A 16,277-nucleotide genomic window follows, 5' to 3' on the forward strand; every position below is an offset into this window, starting at 1 on the left:
ATTTTAGTACTTTTGTCATTTGACCTTCATATTAGCTTCATAGGTGGTTAATCTGCTAACTTTACTGAATATTTGCCCTTACCAGTGATTTTATTGGTTTTGTTTTTGGTGTTGTTTTTGATAATTTTCTTATTCCTTTTTGTGGTCTTTTCTTTTCCACTTAAATAAGTCCCCTTAGCATTTCTTTTAAGGCTGTTTTCTTGGTGATAAACTCCTTTAGTTTTTGTTTCTCTGAGAAACTCTTTATCTCTCCTTCAATTCTGAATGATAACCTTGCTAGGTAGAGTATTCTTGACTGTAGGTTTTTTCCTTTCAGCACTTTAAATATATCATGCCCCTCCCTTCTAGCCTGTAAGGTTTCTGCTGAGAAGTCAGCTGATAGCCTTATGGGGTTTCCTTTGTATGTAACTTGTTGACTTTCTCTTTCAGCTTTTAGGATTCTTTCTTTGTCTACTTCTTGACATTTTAATTATAATGTGTCTTGGTGTGGGCCTCTTTGGGTTTTTCTTGTTTCTTATTCTCTCTGCTTCCTGTACCTGGGTGTCTGTTTCCTTCTTTAGGTTAGGAATATTTTCAGCTATTATTTCTTCAAATAGATTCTCTGCTCCTTTGTCTCTCTCTTCTCCAGGACACCTATAATAGAGATTTTAGTGTGCTTGATGTTGTCTCAGATTTCCCTTAGACTGTCCTCCTTCCCTTTTTGTGAGGAAGATTGGACCTGAGCGACCATCTGTTGCCAACCTTTCTTTTTTTGCTTGAGGAAATGGTCCCTGAGCTAACATCTGTGCCAATCTTCCTCTGCTTTGTATACGGGACACTGCCATGGCATGGCTTGATGAGCAGTGCTAGGTCCATGCCTGGGATCTGAACCTACAAACTTGGGGCTGCCAAAGCAGAGCACATGAACTTAACCACTACACCACTTGGCTGGCCCTTGTCCTCATTCTTTTTAATTCTTTTTTCTTTTCTCTGTTCAGCTTGGGTGATTTCCTCTAGTCTTTTGTCCAGCTCACTGATCCATTCTTCTGTATCATCTACTCTGCTGTTGAGTCTTTCCGATGAATTTTTCATTTCCAGTATTGTATTTTTCATTTCTGATTGGTTCTTTTTTATATTTTCCAATTCTTTGTCGAAGTTCTCGCTGAATTCATCCATTCTTCTTCCAAGATCCCTAAGGATCCTTATGACTATTAGTTTGTGCTACTTCCAGTTAGATTGCTTATCTCTGTTTCTTTTTCTGAGGATTTGTCCTGTTGCCTTATTTGGAATGTATTCCTTTGTCTCCTTATTTTGCCTCTTTCTCTGTGCTTATATGTATTAGGTAGATAAGCTATATCTCCTGATCTTTGAGAGGTGGCCTTATGTAAGAGATGCCTTATGAGGCCAAGCAGTGTGCTTCCCTCTCATCACCAGTTCCAAATATTCCAGGAGAGTGTGGGCTACATGTGTCCTTCTGTTGTGGCAGGATTGCTCTTGCTACAGGTGCCCAGGGTGGCTAGGCTGTCCCCCTGGCTGGCTAGTTGTAAGTCTTAGCTGCTATGGACGCTTCAGTCACCTCATCAGGTGTAGGGGACCCCAGCACAGTTGGCTTCAAGCTCTAATAGTACATTCCTATTGCAGTTTTTCAGTTAAATGAGTAAGCCCCCAGCCTGGCTGGTTGTTAGGCTCAGGGGCTTACAATTGCTATGGGCCTCTGGCCTGTGAGACTGTTGTCAGCTTTCTCAAGAGTGCAGCTGAGTGGGGCTGGTCCTAGACATTCAAGCACTCAATTGTTTCAGGCTTTTGAAGGTAGGGCTGATCACCTATGTCTCTGTTTGAGAATTCTGCTATGGCTGACAGGCCCCACCACCGTCAGGGCCACACACCCCATCAACACATTCCTGCCTCATGCAAATGCTCCAAACTACTGAAGTGGACCTTGTTGCTCTGCTGCGGAGGCCGCACACAGCCCACCAATGCAGGCCCACCCCTCATGCATGCCCTGCCCCACAGAGGTGGACCCACTCACCTGGCTGTGGAATTTCCAGGGACCCTGCCTATGCAGGCCCACATGTTGCCCAAGGGCTTGCTGTTGGGTGGGGCCAATCCCTAGGCTAGGTTGCCTGTCCCAACTGAGCTGGAACAAATCAGTGCTCTAGCAGGTGGGGCAGACCCCTGGGCTAATAGGCCTGGGGAAGAACTCCAATGGCATCTGCCAGCATCTGTGTCAGCAAGCCTGTACTAGGTCACAACATTGGCTGCTATGAAAGTCTCAGTCACTAGGGACTGAGGAGGGAGAGGTGGTTCCAATCTAGGAAGGTCTCATCTCTCACAAAAATGTGCCCAGAAACTATCAAGCAAGTCTCTTCTCACCACAGGCCTCTGCACTTTTCTTTCTGGTGATTTCAAGTTGCTTTCCAAAGTGGGAGAATTTGTGTGTGGGCCCTTTAAGGGCAGGCTTTTTTCCCCCTTATGTCTGATAGCTTTTCTGAGGGTATTCTCTGTTGTTGTTAATAGCCCGCAAAGCCAGGTATTATGACACTTGTCTTGGTCATTCTGTGTCCAAAAGGTTCTTATTGTGGTACGGCTCCCTTGCTCAGATTCCCTACTCCTCCAGGAAAGCTTTGTACCTTATGATTCCTCCAGGCTGGCCATGAAGTGCCATGCCTAGAAGTTGGCTTTTTCCTCTCCAGCAAGGAATTTCTGCCTCTTCCACCTCATTCAGCACTGTCCCTTTTGTGGGGGTTCTTTTTGTCCAGTTTTTGGTTCTCTCTCAGAGGTAATTGTTCCCAGAGTAATTGTAAATTTGTTGTGTCCATGGGAGGAGGTGAGTTTGGAGTCCACCTACACCACCATCTTGACACTGGATCAGAAAACACTTTTAAAAGTTCTATTTCAATTAACCCATTTTTCGGGGCCGGCCCGGTGGCGCAGCGGTTAAGTTCGCACGTTCCGCTTCTCGGCGGCCCGGGGTTCGCTGGTTCGGATCCCGGGTGCGGACATGGCACTGCTTGGCAGCCATGCTGTGGTAGGTGTCCCACGTATAAACTAGAGGAAGATGGGCACGGATGTTAGCTCAGAGCCAGGCTTCCTCAGCAAAAAGAGGAGGACTGGCAGTAGTTAGCTGAGGGCTAATCTTCCTCCAAAACAAACAAACAAAAAAAACAATTAACCCATTTTTCAATAGATGAGTTACTTGTAGAAGGTGCTATGCTAATGTCCATAGGGAATTCAAAAAATTATAGACCTCAATATGCTTACAATCTAATTATAGATTTAAAAAATATACCTACTTTGTTCTGGAAATTGTGTTAGACACAGTATACTTTACTTATTCTATCCTCACAATAATCCTCTAAAGTGTGCATTATTATTATACAGAGAGGGAAATTGAGGTTTAGAGAAATTCCATCTTGCCCAAGTTCATAGAACTAGGAAGCATTATACCTGGTATTTGATTGAAGATAATACAGCAGTTTGACTTCATACCTGGTTTGATTCTGTACCCTTTATTCTTTTAATTGTGCAAACTAACACATGACAAATATATTTTGAAAAAACTTCATTACTGATTTGACTTGTTAAATTTTTTTCAGGGACTTTGTCTATTTCATAAGTGATATTGGTCTCTAGTTTCCTTTTCTGATAAGGATTTTGTCTATTTTTGGTATCATGATATTGCTGGCCTCATAAAATCAGTTGGGACATGCTTTCACCTGGACCTGAAGTTTTCATTGTGAGAAGATTTTTAAATGTGACTTCAATTTTTAAATAGATATGGAAATTCCAGTCACGTATTTTGCTCTTGAATGAATTTATGTATTTTGTGTCTTTCAGGGAATTACTGTATTGTGAGTTATCAGATTCATTGGTAAAAAAGTTGTTCCTAATATTTTCTTATTATCATTTTTATGTCTGTAGAATCTGAAGTGGTATGTTCTTTTTGATACAGGTAATTATTTTCTTCTGTCTGTCTCGGTCTCTCTCTCATACACAGACTTTTATTTGGATCAATATGACTACTGTTTTCAATCTTCCTAATCTTTTCAAAGAACTAGCTTTTATTTCATTGATTTTCTCTGTTCTTTTGATGTTTTATAAAGAACTGATTACAGCTCATATTATTACCACTTCCTTTATTCTGCTTATTTAGCATTTAATTTGCCTTTTTTTTCCTAGTTTCCTCAAATAGAAATTTTTTCAAATAAAAGTTCAAGTGATTTTAGCCCTTTCTTTATTTTTTTATGTTTTCTTAATTGCAGTAACATTGGATTATATCATTATATAGCTTTCAGATCTGCATCGTAATACATTTCAAATTCTGTGTAGATTACATCGTGTTCACTAACCAAAAACTAATTATAGTCCATCCCCTCACATGTGAGCCTAATCACCACTTTTGCCCTCCCCCCTTCCCCTATGGTAACCACCAACCCAATCTCCATTGCTATGTGTTTGTTTCTCGTTGTTTTTTTCTTCTACTTATGAGTGAGATCATATGGTATTTGACCTTCTACCTCTGACTAATTTCACTCAGCATAATACCCTCAAGGACCATCCATGGTGTCACAAATGGGCGGATTTCATCATTTCTTATGACTGAGTAGTAGTCCATTGTGTACAAATACCACATCTTCTTTATACATTCATCCCTTGCTGGGTACCTAGTTTGCTTCCAAGTCTTGGCTATTGTGAATAATGCTGCAGTGAACATAGGGGTACGTGTGTCTTTATGCCTTTGCATTTTCAAGTTCTTTGGATAAATACCCAGCAGTCTTTGTTTTTAATTTAAGCAGTTTATGTGTTACAGTCGTGTATCACTTAACAATAGGGATACATTCTAAGAAATACATCATTAGGCAATTTCATGGTTGTGCAAACATCGTAAGTTTACTTACTCAAATCTATAGGGTATAGCCTACAACACACCTAGCCTATATGGTACTAATCTTACTGGAGCACCATTGTATATGCAGTCCATCATTGCCAAAATGTTGCTATGATGTGCATGACTGTAATTTTCATTTAAGGACTCCTTTGGTTTAATCACAAAAACTTTGTGATACGTGTGTTTCATTTCCATTAAGTTCAAAGTGTTTTGTTTTCCCTTGTCGTTTCTTCTTTACCCCATCAAGTATTTAAAACTGTGTTTAATTTGCACATATCTAGATATTTTCCAGATTCTTGTCTCTTATTGATTTCTAGTTTAATTCTGTTATCGTCAGAGAACATATCTTGTATCATGTCTCTCCACATAATTTTTTAAATGTATTTTATATCTCAGAATATGTTCTATCATAGTAACTATTTCATATGCATTCGAGAAGAATCTGCCATTGCTGATATTTGGTGTAATTGTCTATACATACGAATTATGGTATTTTGAAAGTTGTTCCAGTATTCCATATCCTTACAGATTTATGCCTAATTGTTACATCAGTTATTGAGAGAAAAAATGTTAAATTTTCCACTTATAACTGTGGATGTATCTATTTCTACTTTCAGTTCTACCACTTTTTGTTTCATAGGTTTGAAGCTCTGTTATTAGATGTATATACATTTAGGACATTTATCTTTTCTTCATGAATTGTTTTCTGTCACTGTGTAATGTCTCTTTCATCCTTGACTGTATTTCTTGTTCTAAAGCTTGCTTTATCTGATGTTAACATAGCCACTTCAGCTTTCTTATAATTACTATTTGCATGATATATATTTTTCCATCACTTCACATTTAACATGTGTTTTTCTATTTAAAGTGAGTTTCTTGTAGACAGCACATACTTAAGTATTATATTTTACTGAATCTGATATTCTGTTTTTGAATTAGACTGTTTAGCTGGTTTACATTTAATAAAGAATTTTGATGTTTTAAATTAAAATTTATCTTGCTATTTGCTGTTTGTACTATATTCTTTCTTCCTTTTCTCTGTCTTTATTTTGATTAATTCAGTGTTTTTGTTAACCTATTTTATCTCCTCATTGGCTTTTAAATGACTTCTTTTTGTTTTATTTTTAATAGTTGCTATAGATTTTCTAAAATTCACTTTTAACTTATCATAGTGCACATTCAAATAGTATTTTACCAATTCACATACATTAAAAGAACCAGACAACACTATGTTTTTATATCATCCCACTCATTCTTGGTGTTATTGTCATGCATTTTACTTCCCTATATGCTACAAACCCTATAATGTATCACTACTGTTTATCATTACTGTTTATAATGTATCATTAAAATTATCTTTTATACTATTTAATCATAAGAAACATTGCATTTCAAATATAACCATATTTTTCCATTTCTCCAAATCCCATTTTATTGTGTGTGTTGATTCCTATTTCTATCTAATATAATATTGCTTCTACCTGAAGAACTTTCTCTGTCATTTCTTATAATTCAGTTCTCCTGGAAATTAATTCACTCAGAAGTTGTTCATCTGAAACTATAGTTATTTTTCCTTCATGTTGAAAGCTGGCTTGTGTCTCACAAGACTTCCATAGACATTCTTATCTTTATTCTGTATTCACGGTATGCCTTTAAGGTTTTCTTTTTATCTTCGGTTTTCAGCAGTTTGAATATTATGTGCCTAGGTATGATTTCCTTTATATTTATCCTTTTGAGATTTTGTCAATGCTCTTCAATTTGTGGTTTGTTGTTTTTCATTAATTTTGAAAAATACTGGGCTATTATCTCTTAAAATAGCTCTTCTGTCCTGTTCTTACTCTCTTTACTTTCTTTTTGGGGGGGTCGTAAGATTAGCCCTGAGATGACATCTATCATCAACCTTCCTCTTTTTGCTGAGGAAGATTGGTGCTGAGCTAACATTCGTGCCCATCTTCCTCCATTTCATATGTGGGAAGCCTGCCACAGCACGGCTTGATAAGTGGTGCATAGGTCCATGCCCAGGATCCGAACCTCTGAACCCAGGCAACTGAAGCAGAGTGAGCAAACTTAACTGATACGCCACCAAGCTGGCCACTCTCTTTACTTTCTAATATACCAATTCTACATGTGTTAGAAGGTTTGATAATATCTCACTGGTTTTGCATGCTCTGTTGGTTTGTTTATCATTTTTTTCCTTTTGTGTTCCAATTGGGATAATTTTTTTGAAATTATCTTCAAGGTCACTGATTCTTCCTTGAAACATGTTCATTTTATTGGTAAACCTGTCAGTGGAATATTTTATCACTAATAACCTTTCCATTTCTTGAGTTTCTTAGGTTTTTTATAGTTTCTGTTTCTCTGATAAAAATCCCCATGCATGTTGTCCATATTTTTACTGTATTTTTTAATATATTAATCATGGTTATTTTAAAGTGTCTGATGTTTTGAATATCTGGGCTTTCTCTGGTTCTGGTTCTGTGGATTGGTTTATCTTTTAGCAATGGGTCTTTTTTTCCCTTACATTTTATGTCTCAAATTTTGGAATAAACTCTAGGCATTTTAATTAAAAGAAAGACAGAGACTGAGTTAAATAATATTTACATACATAAATAGGCCTGCTTCTTCTTCTTTAGGCCCATACATCAGTGTGTAGGGTTGAGTTCATCTAGTCACTAGTTGGTTTGTTTTCATGAGGGTTTCTTTCACAATGACACATTTCAAATTTCTCCAACAGTGCTACTCTATGATTAGTGTGAGTTTTGGGATACAGGAATATTTTTCTTTCTGTTTCTGATCAAACCTCAGTTTTCAGTAGGCTCAGAATTTCTGACCCAAAGAAGTTGTCCGTGCTCTTAAGTCTCTCCCAGAGGTAGACTACCATTGCTTCGTATTTGGTTCATGAACAGGTTCAGTATGAGAATAAGGGAATTTTCCTCAATTCCCCTGCGCTTTCTTCACGCTTCCCCATACTGTGTGCACCTGACCCCCAGCCATAAAGTTTGCCCAACATTCCTACCTTTTTCCCTGTGCAGAACTTTGGGCATAAGAGTTCTCTGCTCTTTCTTCAGGATAGCAGAATTCTGCATCCTATCCTCAGAGAATCCTAGGTACAAATAGCTTCTAGATCTTTACACAGTGGAGTCTTTGGCTTATATTTGCCCCCAAGTAAGAGGAGGAGGAGGGAGAGGGAAGGAGAGTTTGTTGCCACTCCCTCAGCAATAGTCATTTTTTACTTCATATGAGAGAAAGGTCCAGGACACCAAGTAAGCTCTGGCTTATCAACCAACAGCACCCAATCACTACTTGTATGTCTATATCACTAAGGCATGCACTTAAGTCTCTTTTCTGTCCCTAATCTTCCTTGTCAGGCCCCACCAAAAACTGTCAAGTAGGTGCTAACTCCTCTTGTGTCTAGAACTCCCACTGATTCTCAAGTGTCAGGAAAGCTCACACTTGACCTTTAAGGAATTATTAATTTTTTTCTTCTACTTTCTTTTATGTCTTATATCTTCCTCTTCTGCTTTGTTTAATAGAGACACAGTTTATGTGCTCCATCTCGCCTCATTAGGTCTTATTTCTTTGAAATTCAGTTCAACTTATTCTTTTGTGTCCTTAGCTTGCTAATGAGCTTTAAAAGCATTTGATTGCATAAGTTACTCAGATTTGACATTTAGTAATGTGGAATCTTTCGCAACATTCTACATCCTAACCAGAAGTAGAACTTTGCACACAGGTATATTTGGAATACAGTTTTTGACTATCCTAAGACCAAAGATTAAAAAGTATTTAAACAAATATTGAATTCTAGTTATTGAGTCTGTGTATATTCTCTCTCCCTCTCCCCCACCTCTCCCCAGTGGAATTACAACTTATAAATGTAGAAGAAGTGATACAGTTAGAAAATTACATTTTGGCAATCAACACACTGATTGAGAAAAGGATCATAAATTAATGCTAAAACTAATGGGTGAAAGTTTGATGAGCAACAAGATACAGTTTCAAAATATCTCCCCAAGAAATGCTTAAAAATTACAAAAGCAAAAATAGAAACACTTGGCAGACACCACCTTAAACATGTGATTAAAGTTGTCATAAACAGGATTAAGACAGGATATATGCCTCCTAACAAGATGCACTGAAAATGACACCACTTCTGTGATAATTCTGCCAAATGTGAATCACTTGAATCTGAACATGAGGGAATATTAAACAAACCTAATTATGGGACATTCTACAAAACAACTGGCTGTCTCTTCAAAACTGTCAGAGATGTGAAAGACGAAGACTGAAGAACTTCTCTAGATTAAAGGAGACTAAAGCAGCATGACAGTAAGTGAATCATAGATCCCGGGCCACAATAATTTTTCTCTTTTTTTGCTCTAATTTGACATTATTGGGATGGGTTTGGTTTAATGATAATAAAATCTATAGTTTGGATGATAGTTTAATATCAATGATAATTTTCTGATTTTGATCATGGCATGCTGGTTATGAAAGAGAATGACCTTTTTCTTAGGAAGTATACAACTTATTGGGATAATAAGATGTCTTATCTGCAACTTATTCTCCAATGATTCAGAGAAAAATATTCAATTATGTATATGGAAAGATGAAATGTAGGGGAAAATCTTAACAAAAATAGGAAGTCCAGTTGCAGGCCACAGAATTTCATAGCCTTTCCTTGAAATTTTTCTGTAAGTTTGAAATTACTTTGGAAAAGTGTAGATTTCTAATATTTGACAGTAGTAGATCTCACTGAGAAATTATGGTCTATGTTTTTCTTTGCCCTTTTTTTGGTCTTTCCTCCCTAACTATCTTGTGATATAATCACAACATGTAACCTTTTTGTAAGTTTAAGATGTACCAAGTGTTGATTTGATACATTTATATATTGCAAATGATTACCACCATAGCATTAGCTAACACCTCCATCCCATCACATAGTTATCATTTCTTTTTGTAGCAAGAACATTTAAGATCCACTTTCTTAGGAACATTCAAATATATAATACAATATTATTAGCTCTAACAACTATGCTGAAAATTAGATCCCTAGAAGTTATTCATCTCATAAATGGAAGTCTGTACACTTTGACTGACACCTCCTCATTTCCCCCATCCCCGAGGCCCTGGCAACTGTCATTCTAGTCTCTGTTTCTATGAGTTCAGCTTTTTTAGATTCAACATATAAGTTATATCATGCAGTATTTGTCTTTGTCGGGCTTATTTCACTCAGCATAATGCCCTCAAGGTCCATCCAAGCTGTTGCAAGCAGCAGGATTTCCTTCTTTTTCATGGCTGAATAATATTCCATTGTGTGTGTGTCTATATATATCTATATAGATGTATATATATATAGACACACACACCACATCTTTATCCATTCATCTATTGACAGACACTTAAGTTGTTTCCATATCTTGGCTATTGTGAATAATGCTGTAGATCAGAGTGCAGATATCTCTTTGAGATACTGGTTTTATTTCCTTTGGATATATACCCAAAACTGAGACTGCTGGATCATATGGTAGTTCTATTTTTACTTTTTTGAGGACCCTCTGTACTGTTCTCCATAGTAGCTATACCAGTTTTCATTCCCACCATCAGTACAAAAGGGTTGCCTTTTCTTCATAGCCTCACTAACACCTGTTATCGCTACTCTTTTTGAGAATACCCATTGTAACAGGTGTGAGGTGATATCTCATTGTGATTTTGATTAGCATTTCCCTTATGATTAGTGATACTGAGCATCTTTTCATGTAGCTGTTGGCCATTTGTATGTCTTCTTTGGAAAAATGTCTATTTAGTTCCCCTGCCCATTTTTTAATGGGTTATCAGGATTTTTGCTATTGAGTTTCTTTACGAGTATGAGTTCTTTATATTTTGGATATTAACCCTTTATCAAATATATGTTTTGCCAATATATTCTCGCATTTGATAGGTTGCCTTTTTATTTTGCAGATTGTTTCTTTTGCTGTGAAGAAGCTTTTTATTTTGATGTAATCCCACTTATTTATTTTTGCTTTTGTTGCTTTTGCTTTTAGTGTCATATTCAGGCAGTTGCTGTTGATACCAATGTCAAGGAACATTTTCCCTATGTTTTCTTTTAGGAGTTTTGTGGTTTCAGGATTTAAATTTGTCTTTAATTCATTTTGAGGTTATTTGTCTGAGTGGTTTAAGCTAGGGGTCCAATTTCAGTCCTCTGCATGTGGTTAGCCAGTTTTCCCAGCACCATTTATTTGCTGAAGAGATTATCTCTTCCCCATTGAAGGTTCTTATCTCCCTTGCAAAATGCTAGTTGATCCTGGGCTCTCAATTCTGTTCCATTGGAATATGTGTCTATTTTTATTCCAGTGTCATAATGTTTGGATTACTATAGCTTTGTAGTATAGTTTGAAATCAGAAAGTGTGATGCTTCCAGCTTTGTTCTTCGTTCTCAGGATTGATTTCACTATTTGGGGTCATTTGTGGCCCATACAACTTTTATGATTTTTTTTTTATTTCTGTAAAAAATGCCATTGGAATTTTGATAGAGACTACATTGAGTCTATAGATGGCTTCTGTAGCGTGGACATTTAAAAAATATTAATTATTCCAATCCATGAACAAGAGATATCTTTCCATTTGAGCATTTTTCTAGTTCTTTCATCAAAGTAATGTAGTTTTCAATATATAGTTCTTTCGCTGCCTTGGTTAAATTTATTCTAGGTATTGTGTGTGTGTGTGTGTGTGTGTGAGGAAGATTGTCACTGAGCTGACATCTGTGCCAATCTCCCTCTATTTCATGTGGGATACCAACACAGTGTGGCTTGATGAACAGTGCTAGATCTGTGCCCAGGATCTGAACCTGTAAACCTCAGGCCACCAAAGCAGAGCACACAAACTTAACTGCTATGCCACTGGGATGTCCCCCTATTCTAGGTATTTTACTGTTTTTGATGTTATAGCAAATGGAAAGTTCCTGGCAAGAGGAACTTTTTCCAGCTGGGAAGTTACTTTTCATCACTGAACAATTCCATCTTGGAAGATGTGATGATGGAGGCAAGATGAAGTTGTCTTTTTAGTCTTCTTATGTGATTATTCTCATTTTTTTTTTTTTGTTTCATAATGTTGAATTTTTCCAAGTGGTCTCTAGAGATCTTCCAGAGCTGTTTTTGTTTGTGGATAGGTATACAATAATTGATCTTTGTGAGGGTATGGGGAAGCTGGGTCCTCATATGTCAATATTTTTCCACAACCAACTTCTTTTGTGTCTTGATGAAAGTACTGTAATATTACCCTGTAGCAAAATAAAAAGAAAAATTAATGCTTATGAATTCATTGCTGTTTCATGGAAGTTTTGTGTATTTGTTACATTTAACTTATAAAATTATGTCTCTGTGAGATGCCCTCCACATCATTTCTTCCAGTATTATATTTACAGTGAAGATAATTCCTGTAGATAAAAAGTAGGCCCACCTGATACAGGATTTCATACAAGCTTTAGGCTTAAGTTTCTAGTATGGTGTAAAAGTTTCTTTGTACAATTAATGCATGATGTAGATACAATTCAGTCCTGAAGAACCAAAGACCTGTGTTTCCATATGTTCTCATTTATTTCACTAAGTTGGAACCTCATGGATGAATTTCCATATAATTAGATGAGCATGATAACTACACAGAAAGACAGGCTTTTCTGGGCTACACTATTATTCAAGTGCAGGTGAGTCTGGAGAGGAGCAAGGATGAATGTCTAAATAGTCATACATGTATACTAATAAATGGATAAACTTGAAACAACCAATCACTTCAGAGATTAAAGAAATAATGAATGTAACTAAATGTAATCTGTTTATGTTTGGCCAAAATACTTTTTATGGAATGTTAGATGAAACTGAATAGAAGCAGTTGTGCAGTATAGCTGAATAAAGCTGTGCCTGCTTCAATCTTTGCCTCTCTGGCTTGGGTCAGTATTTAGATTCTTTAGAGAAATGTGTGCAACTCTCCAGACACAACGTAGGCATGCATATAGTTTTATTTTTGGTAAACGAAAGTCAGAACAAATCTTTTATATTCATGATAAAGTCACCAAAAACTTAATCCATGATCTTAATATTAAAAAAAGTTATGCTTTTTGCAAATCTGAAATATATAGTTTATCATAGCTGCCAATTTTCTTTTCATCTAATTAGATTTTACTGTTAATTAGCTGTTTTCAGAAGAATCAGAAATATACAAATTTGTGAAATACAAATGAGCTCTTGTATTCTGAACTATGAAATTAGAAAACTATAAATGATTGAAAAGTAAAAAAATAAATGGTCTCTTAAAAAAAAGGAAGAAGCCTAGAGGAAAAAAATGATTTAATGGAAAAATTAATGAATTAGAGAAATGTCACAAATCAAATATAAATTATAGATCTAACATTTCAGTCTTGTTGATACAGTCTAAATATCAACACAATGCTCTTGTGAGAAATCAAATTGAATTTTCAATAACGAGTGGAAAGTTTCTGTGCTACAATGTCAACAGAGAACGGAGTACTTTGTTAACTGCAAATTTTGACGAATTAAAAAAAATCCTTCCATTAGTGCACCAATAGTTTATAAAATATATTCTAAGGAAATAAAGGATTTGGAGATCTAGATCCCTTTTATTACGTTAATATAATTAAGAATGTAATTGTATATTAACAGACCATTCTAAGAAGATTATTTTCTCTAAGAGTAGCTTTAATCCCTACTAATACCTACAGATTAACAGAATATAAATATCCAATTACTTAAATTGAAGAGCTTGATAAGAAGTTCCAAAAGGCATAGTAGAAAGTAACTAGAGGAAACAAAAAAAGATTGGGCTTAAGGCTTGGTAATGCAAACACAAGATGAGAGCATATTATTCTGGGGGTGTTTTTTATCTACAATAGGCACTGAGGCATTCAGAATTTGTAGACAGGAAATAATTTATAAGTGTTAATGGTGGAGGTCATGGATAGAGTTAATTTTTTTAAATTTTGTGAAAATGAACACCCTACACATGTCAATGGAATATAAATATGGAGGCCTAGGAAAGTGAAAAAAAAATGTCACTGGATGTTCAGACATCATTAATTTCTAGATCATTGAAAATAGTATCATAACTGCATGATAATTCAAAATTCTTGGATCTTTGAATATGAAAACTTTTCAGCAATTTTGAAAAAAATTAAACAAAATATAAACTAACATATCTATTATATATAGAGAGATTATATTCTAACACAGCAAATGTTACCCACATTTCTCCTTCAGAAACTATGCTGTCTTTTGCCTAGATTTTATGTTTTAAAATTCTATACTATTTCTAAATCTGTCAGCTACCCAGTTGTGGAAATGACACATCAACTCTCTATTGCTTTCTACTCACTACTCTTTACTAAATAATTAAAATCTAAAATTAAAACTTATGATGTCCTTAGTGCCACTAGCCATAATCCAAAGACTCAATTCCTTCTGGTGACTACCGCCACAGGTCTTACAGACCAAGAACATTTTCATCAGAAAAGAAAGTTATATTAAGCAGGCTGGTCTAGAGTGTATTGAGCTGGTATAATTTATTACTTTTTTTAATGTTTTCTTTTGCTTTTTTCAAAAAATTGAGACATAATTGACATATGACATCCTGTAGGTTTAAGATGTACGATGTGTTGATTTGATACGTTTCTATATTACAATATGATTACCACCTTAGTGTTAGCTAACACCTCTATTGTGTCACATAATTATCATTTTGTTTTTGTGGTGGAAACAATTAAGATCTAGTCTCTTAGCAACTTTGACGTTTATAATGCAATATTGTTGTCTATAATCACTACGCTGTTCATTATATTTCCAAGACTCATTCACCTATTGGTTGCAAATTTGTACCTTAAACAATATCTTCCCAATTCCCCCACCCTCCAGCACCTGGTAACCACAATTCTACTCTCTGTTTTCATGAATTTGGCTTTTTCAGATTTCATATATAAGTGAGACTATACAGTATTTGTCTTTCTCTATCTGACTTATCTCACTTAGCATAATGCGCTCGAGGTTCATCCATCTTGTCACAAATGACAGGATGTCCTTTCTCATGGCTGAATAATATTCCATTGTCTGTGTGCATGTGTGTATATAAATATATACACATTAATTACATATACATATATACGTATATATATATATAGATATCACATCTTCTTTATCCATGCATCCATTGATGGACACTTAGGTTGTTTCTATATCTTTACTATTATAAATAACAGTGCAATAAACATGAGAGTGCATATATCTCTTCATTATTCTGTTTTCATTTCCTTTGTGTATATACCCAGAAGAGGAATTGCTGGATCATATGGTAATTCTATTTTTAAATTTTTGAGGAACCCCTTTATATTGTTTTCCATAGTAGTTGAACCAATTTATATTCCCATCAACAGTGTACAAGGATTCCTTTTTCTCCACATCCTTGCCAACTCTTATCATCTCTTGTCTTGATGATAATCGTTATAACAGGTGGGAAGTGACATCTCATTGTGGTTTTGATTTGCATTTCTGTGATGATTAGTGATGTTGAGCATCTTTTCATGTGGCCGTTTCCCCTTTGGACGTCTTCTCCAGAAAAATGTCTAATTAGCTCCTCTGCCCATTTTTCATTCAATTGTTTGTTTTTTTCTATTAAATTGTATGACTTCTTTATATATTTTAGATATTAACCCCTTATCCAATACGTGGTCTGAAGTGCTTTATTCCATTCTGTAAGTTGCCTTTTTATTTATTTTTTTATTATTTCTTTTGTTGTGCTGAAGCTTTGCAGTTTGATGTAGTCCCACTTGATTTTTGCTTTTGTTTCTTGTGCTTTTAGTGTCATATCTAAAAAATCACTGCCAAGACAAATGTCAAGGAGCTTCTTCCCTATGAATTCTTTTAGTACTTTTATGGTATCAGGTCTTATGTTAAAGTCTTACATATATTTCAAGCTCTTTTTTTGTGAATTGTGTAAGATAGGGGTCCATTTTCATTTTTCTCCATGTGGTTATCCAGTTTTTCCAGCACTATTTGTTGAAGAGACTATTCTTTACCCATTGAGTGCTCTTGACTCTTTTATTAAATATTAGTTGACCATAAATGTATGAGTTTTTTTCTGGGTTCTCAATTGCGTTCCATTGGTCTATGTGTCTATTTTTATGCTAGGACCATACTGTTTGGATTACTATAGCCTTGTAGTATAGTTTGACATCAGAAAGAGTGATGCCTCCAGCTTTGTTCTTAGTTCTCATTGTTGCTTTGGCTACTCTTTTCTGTTTCCATACAATTTTCAAGGATTGTTTTTCCTATTTCTGTGAAGAATGGCATTGGAATTTTGTTGGGGATTGCATTGAACCTATAGATGGTTGTGTGTAGTATGGCCATTT

Source organism: Equus caballus, chromosome 4 (assembly GCF_041296265.1).
Source record: "Equus caballus isolate H_3958 breed thoroughbred chromosome 4, TB-T2T, whole genome shotgun sequence".
In the NCBI taxonomy this organism is placed as follows: Eukaryota; Metazoa; Chordata; class Mammalia; order Perissodactyla; family Equidae; genus Equus; species Equus caballus.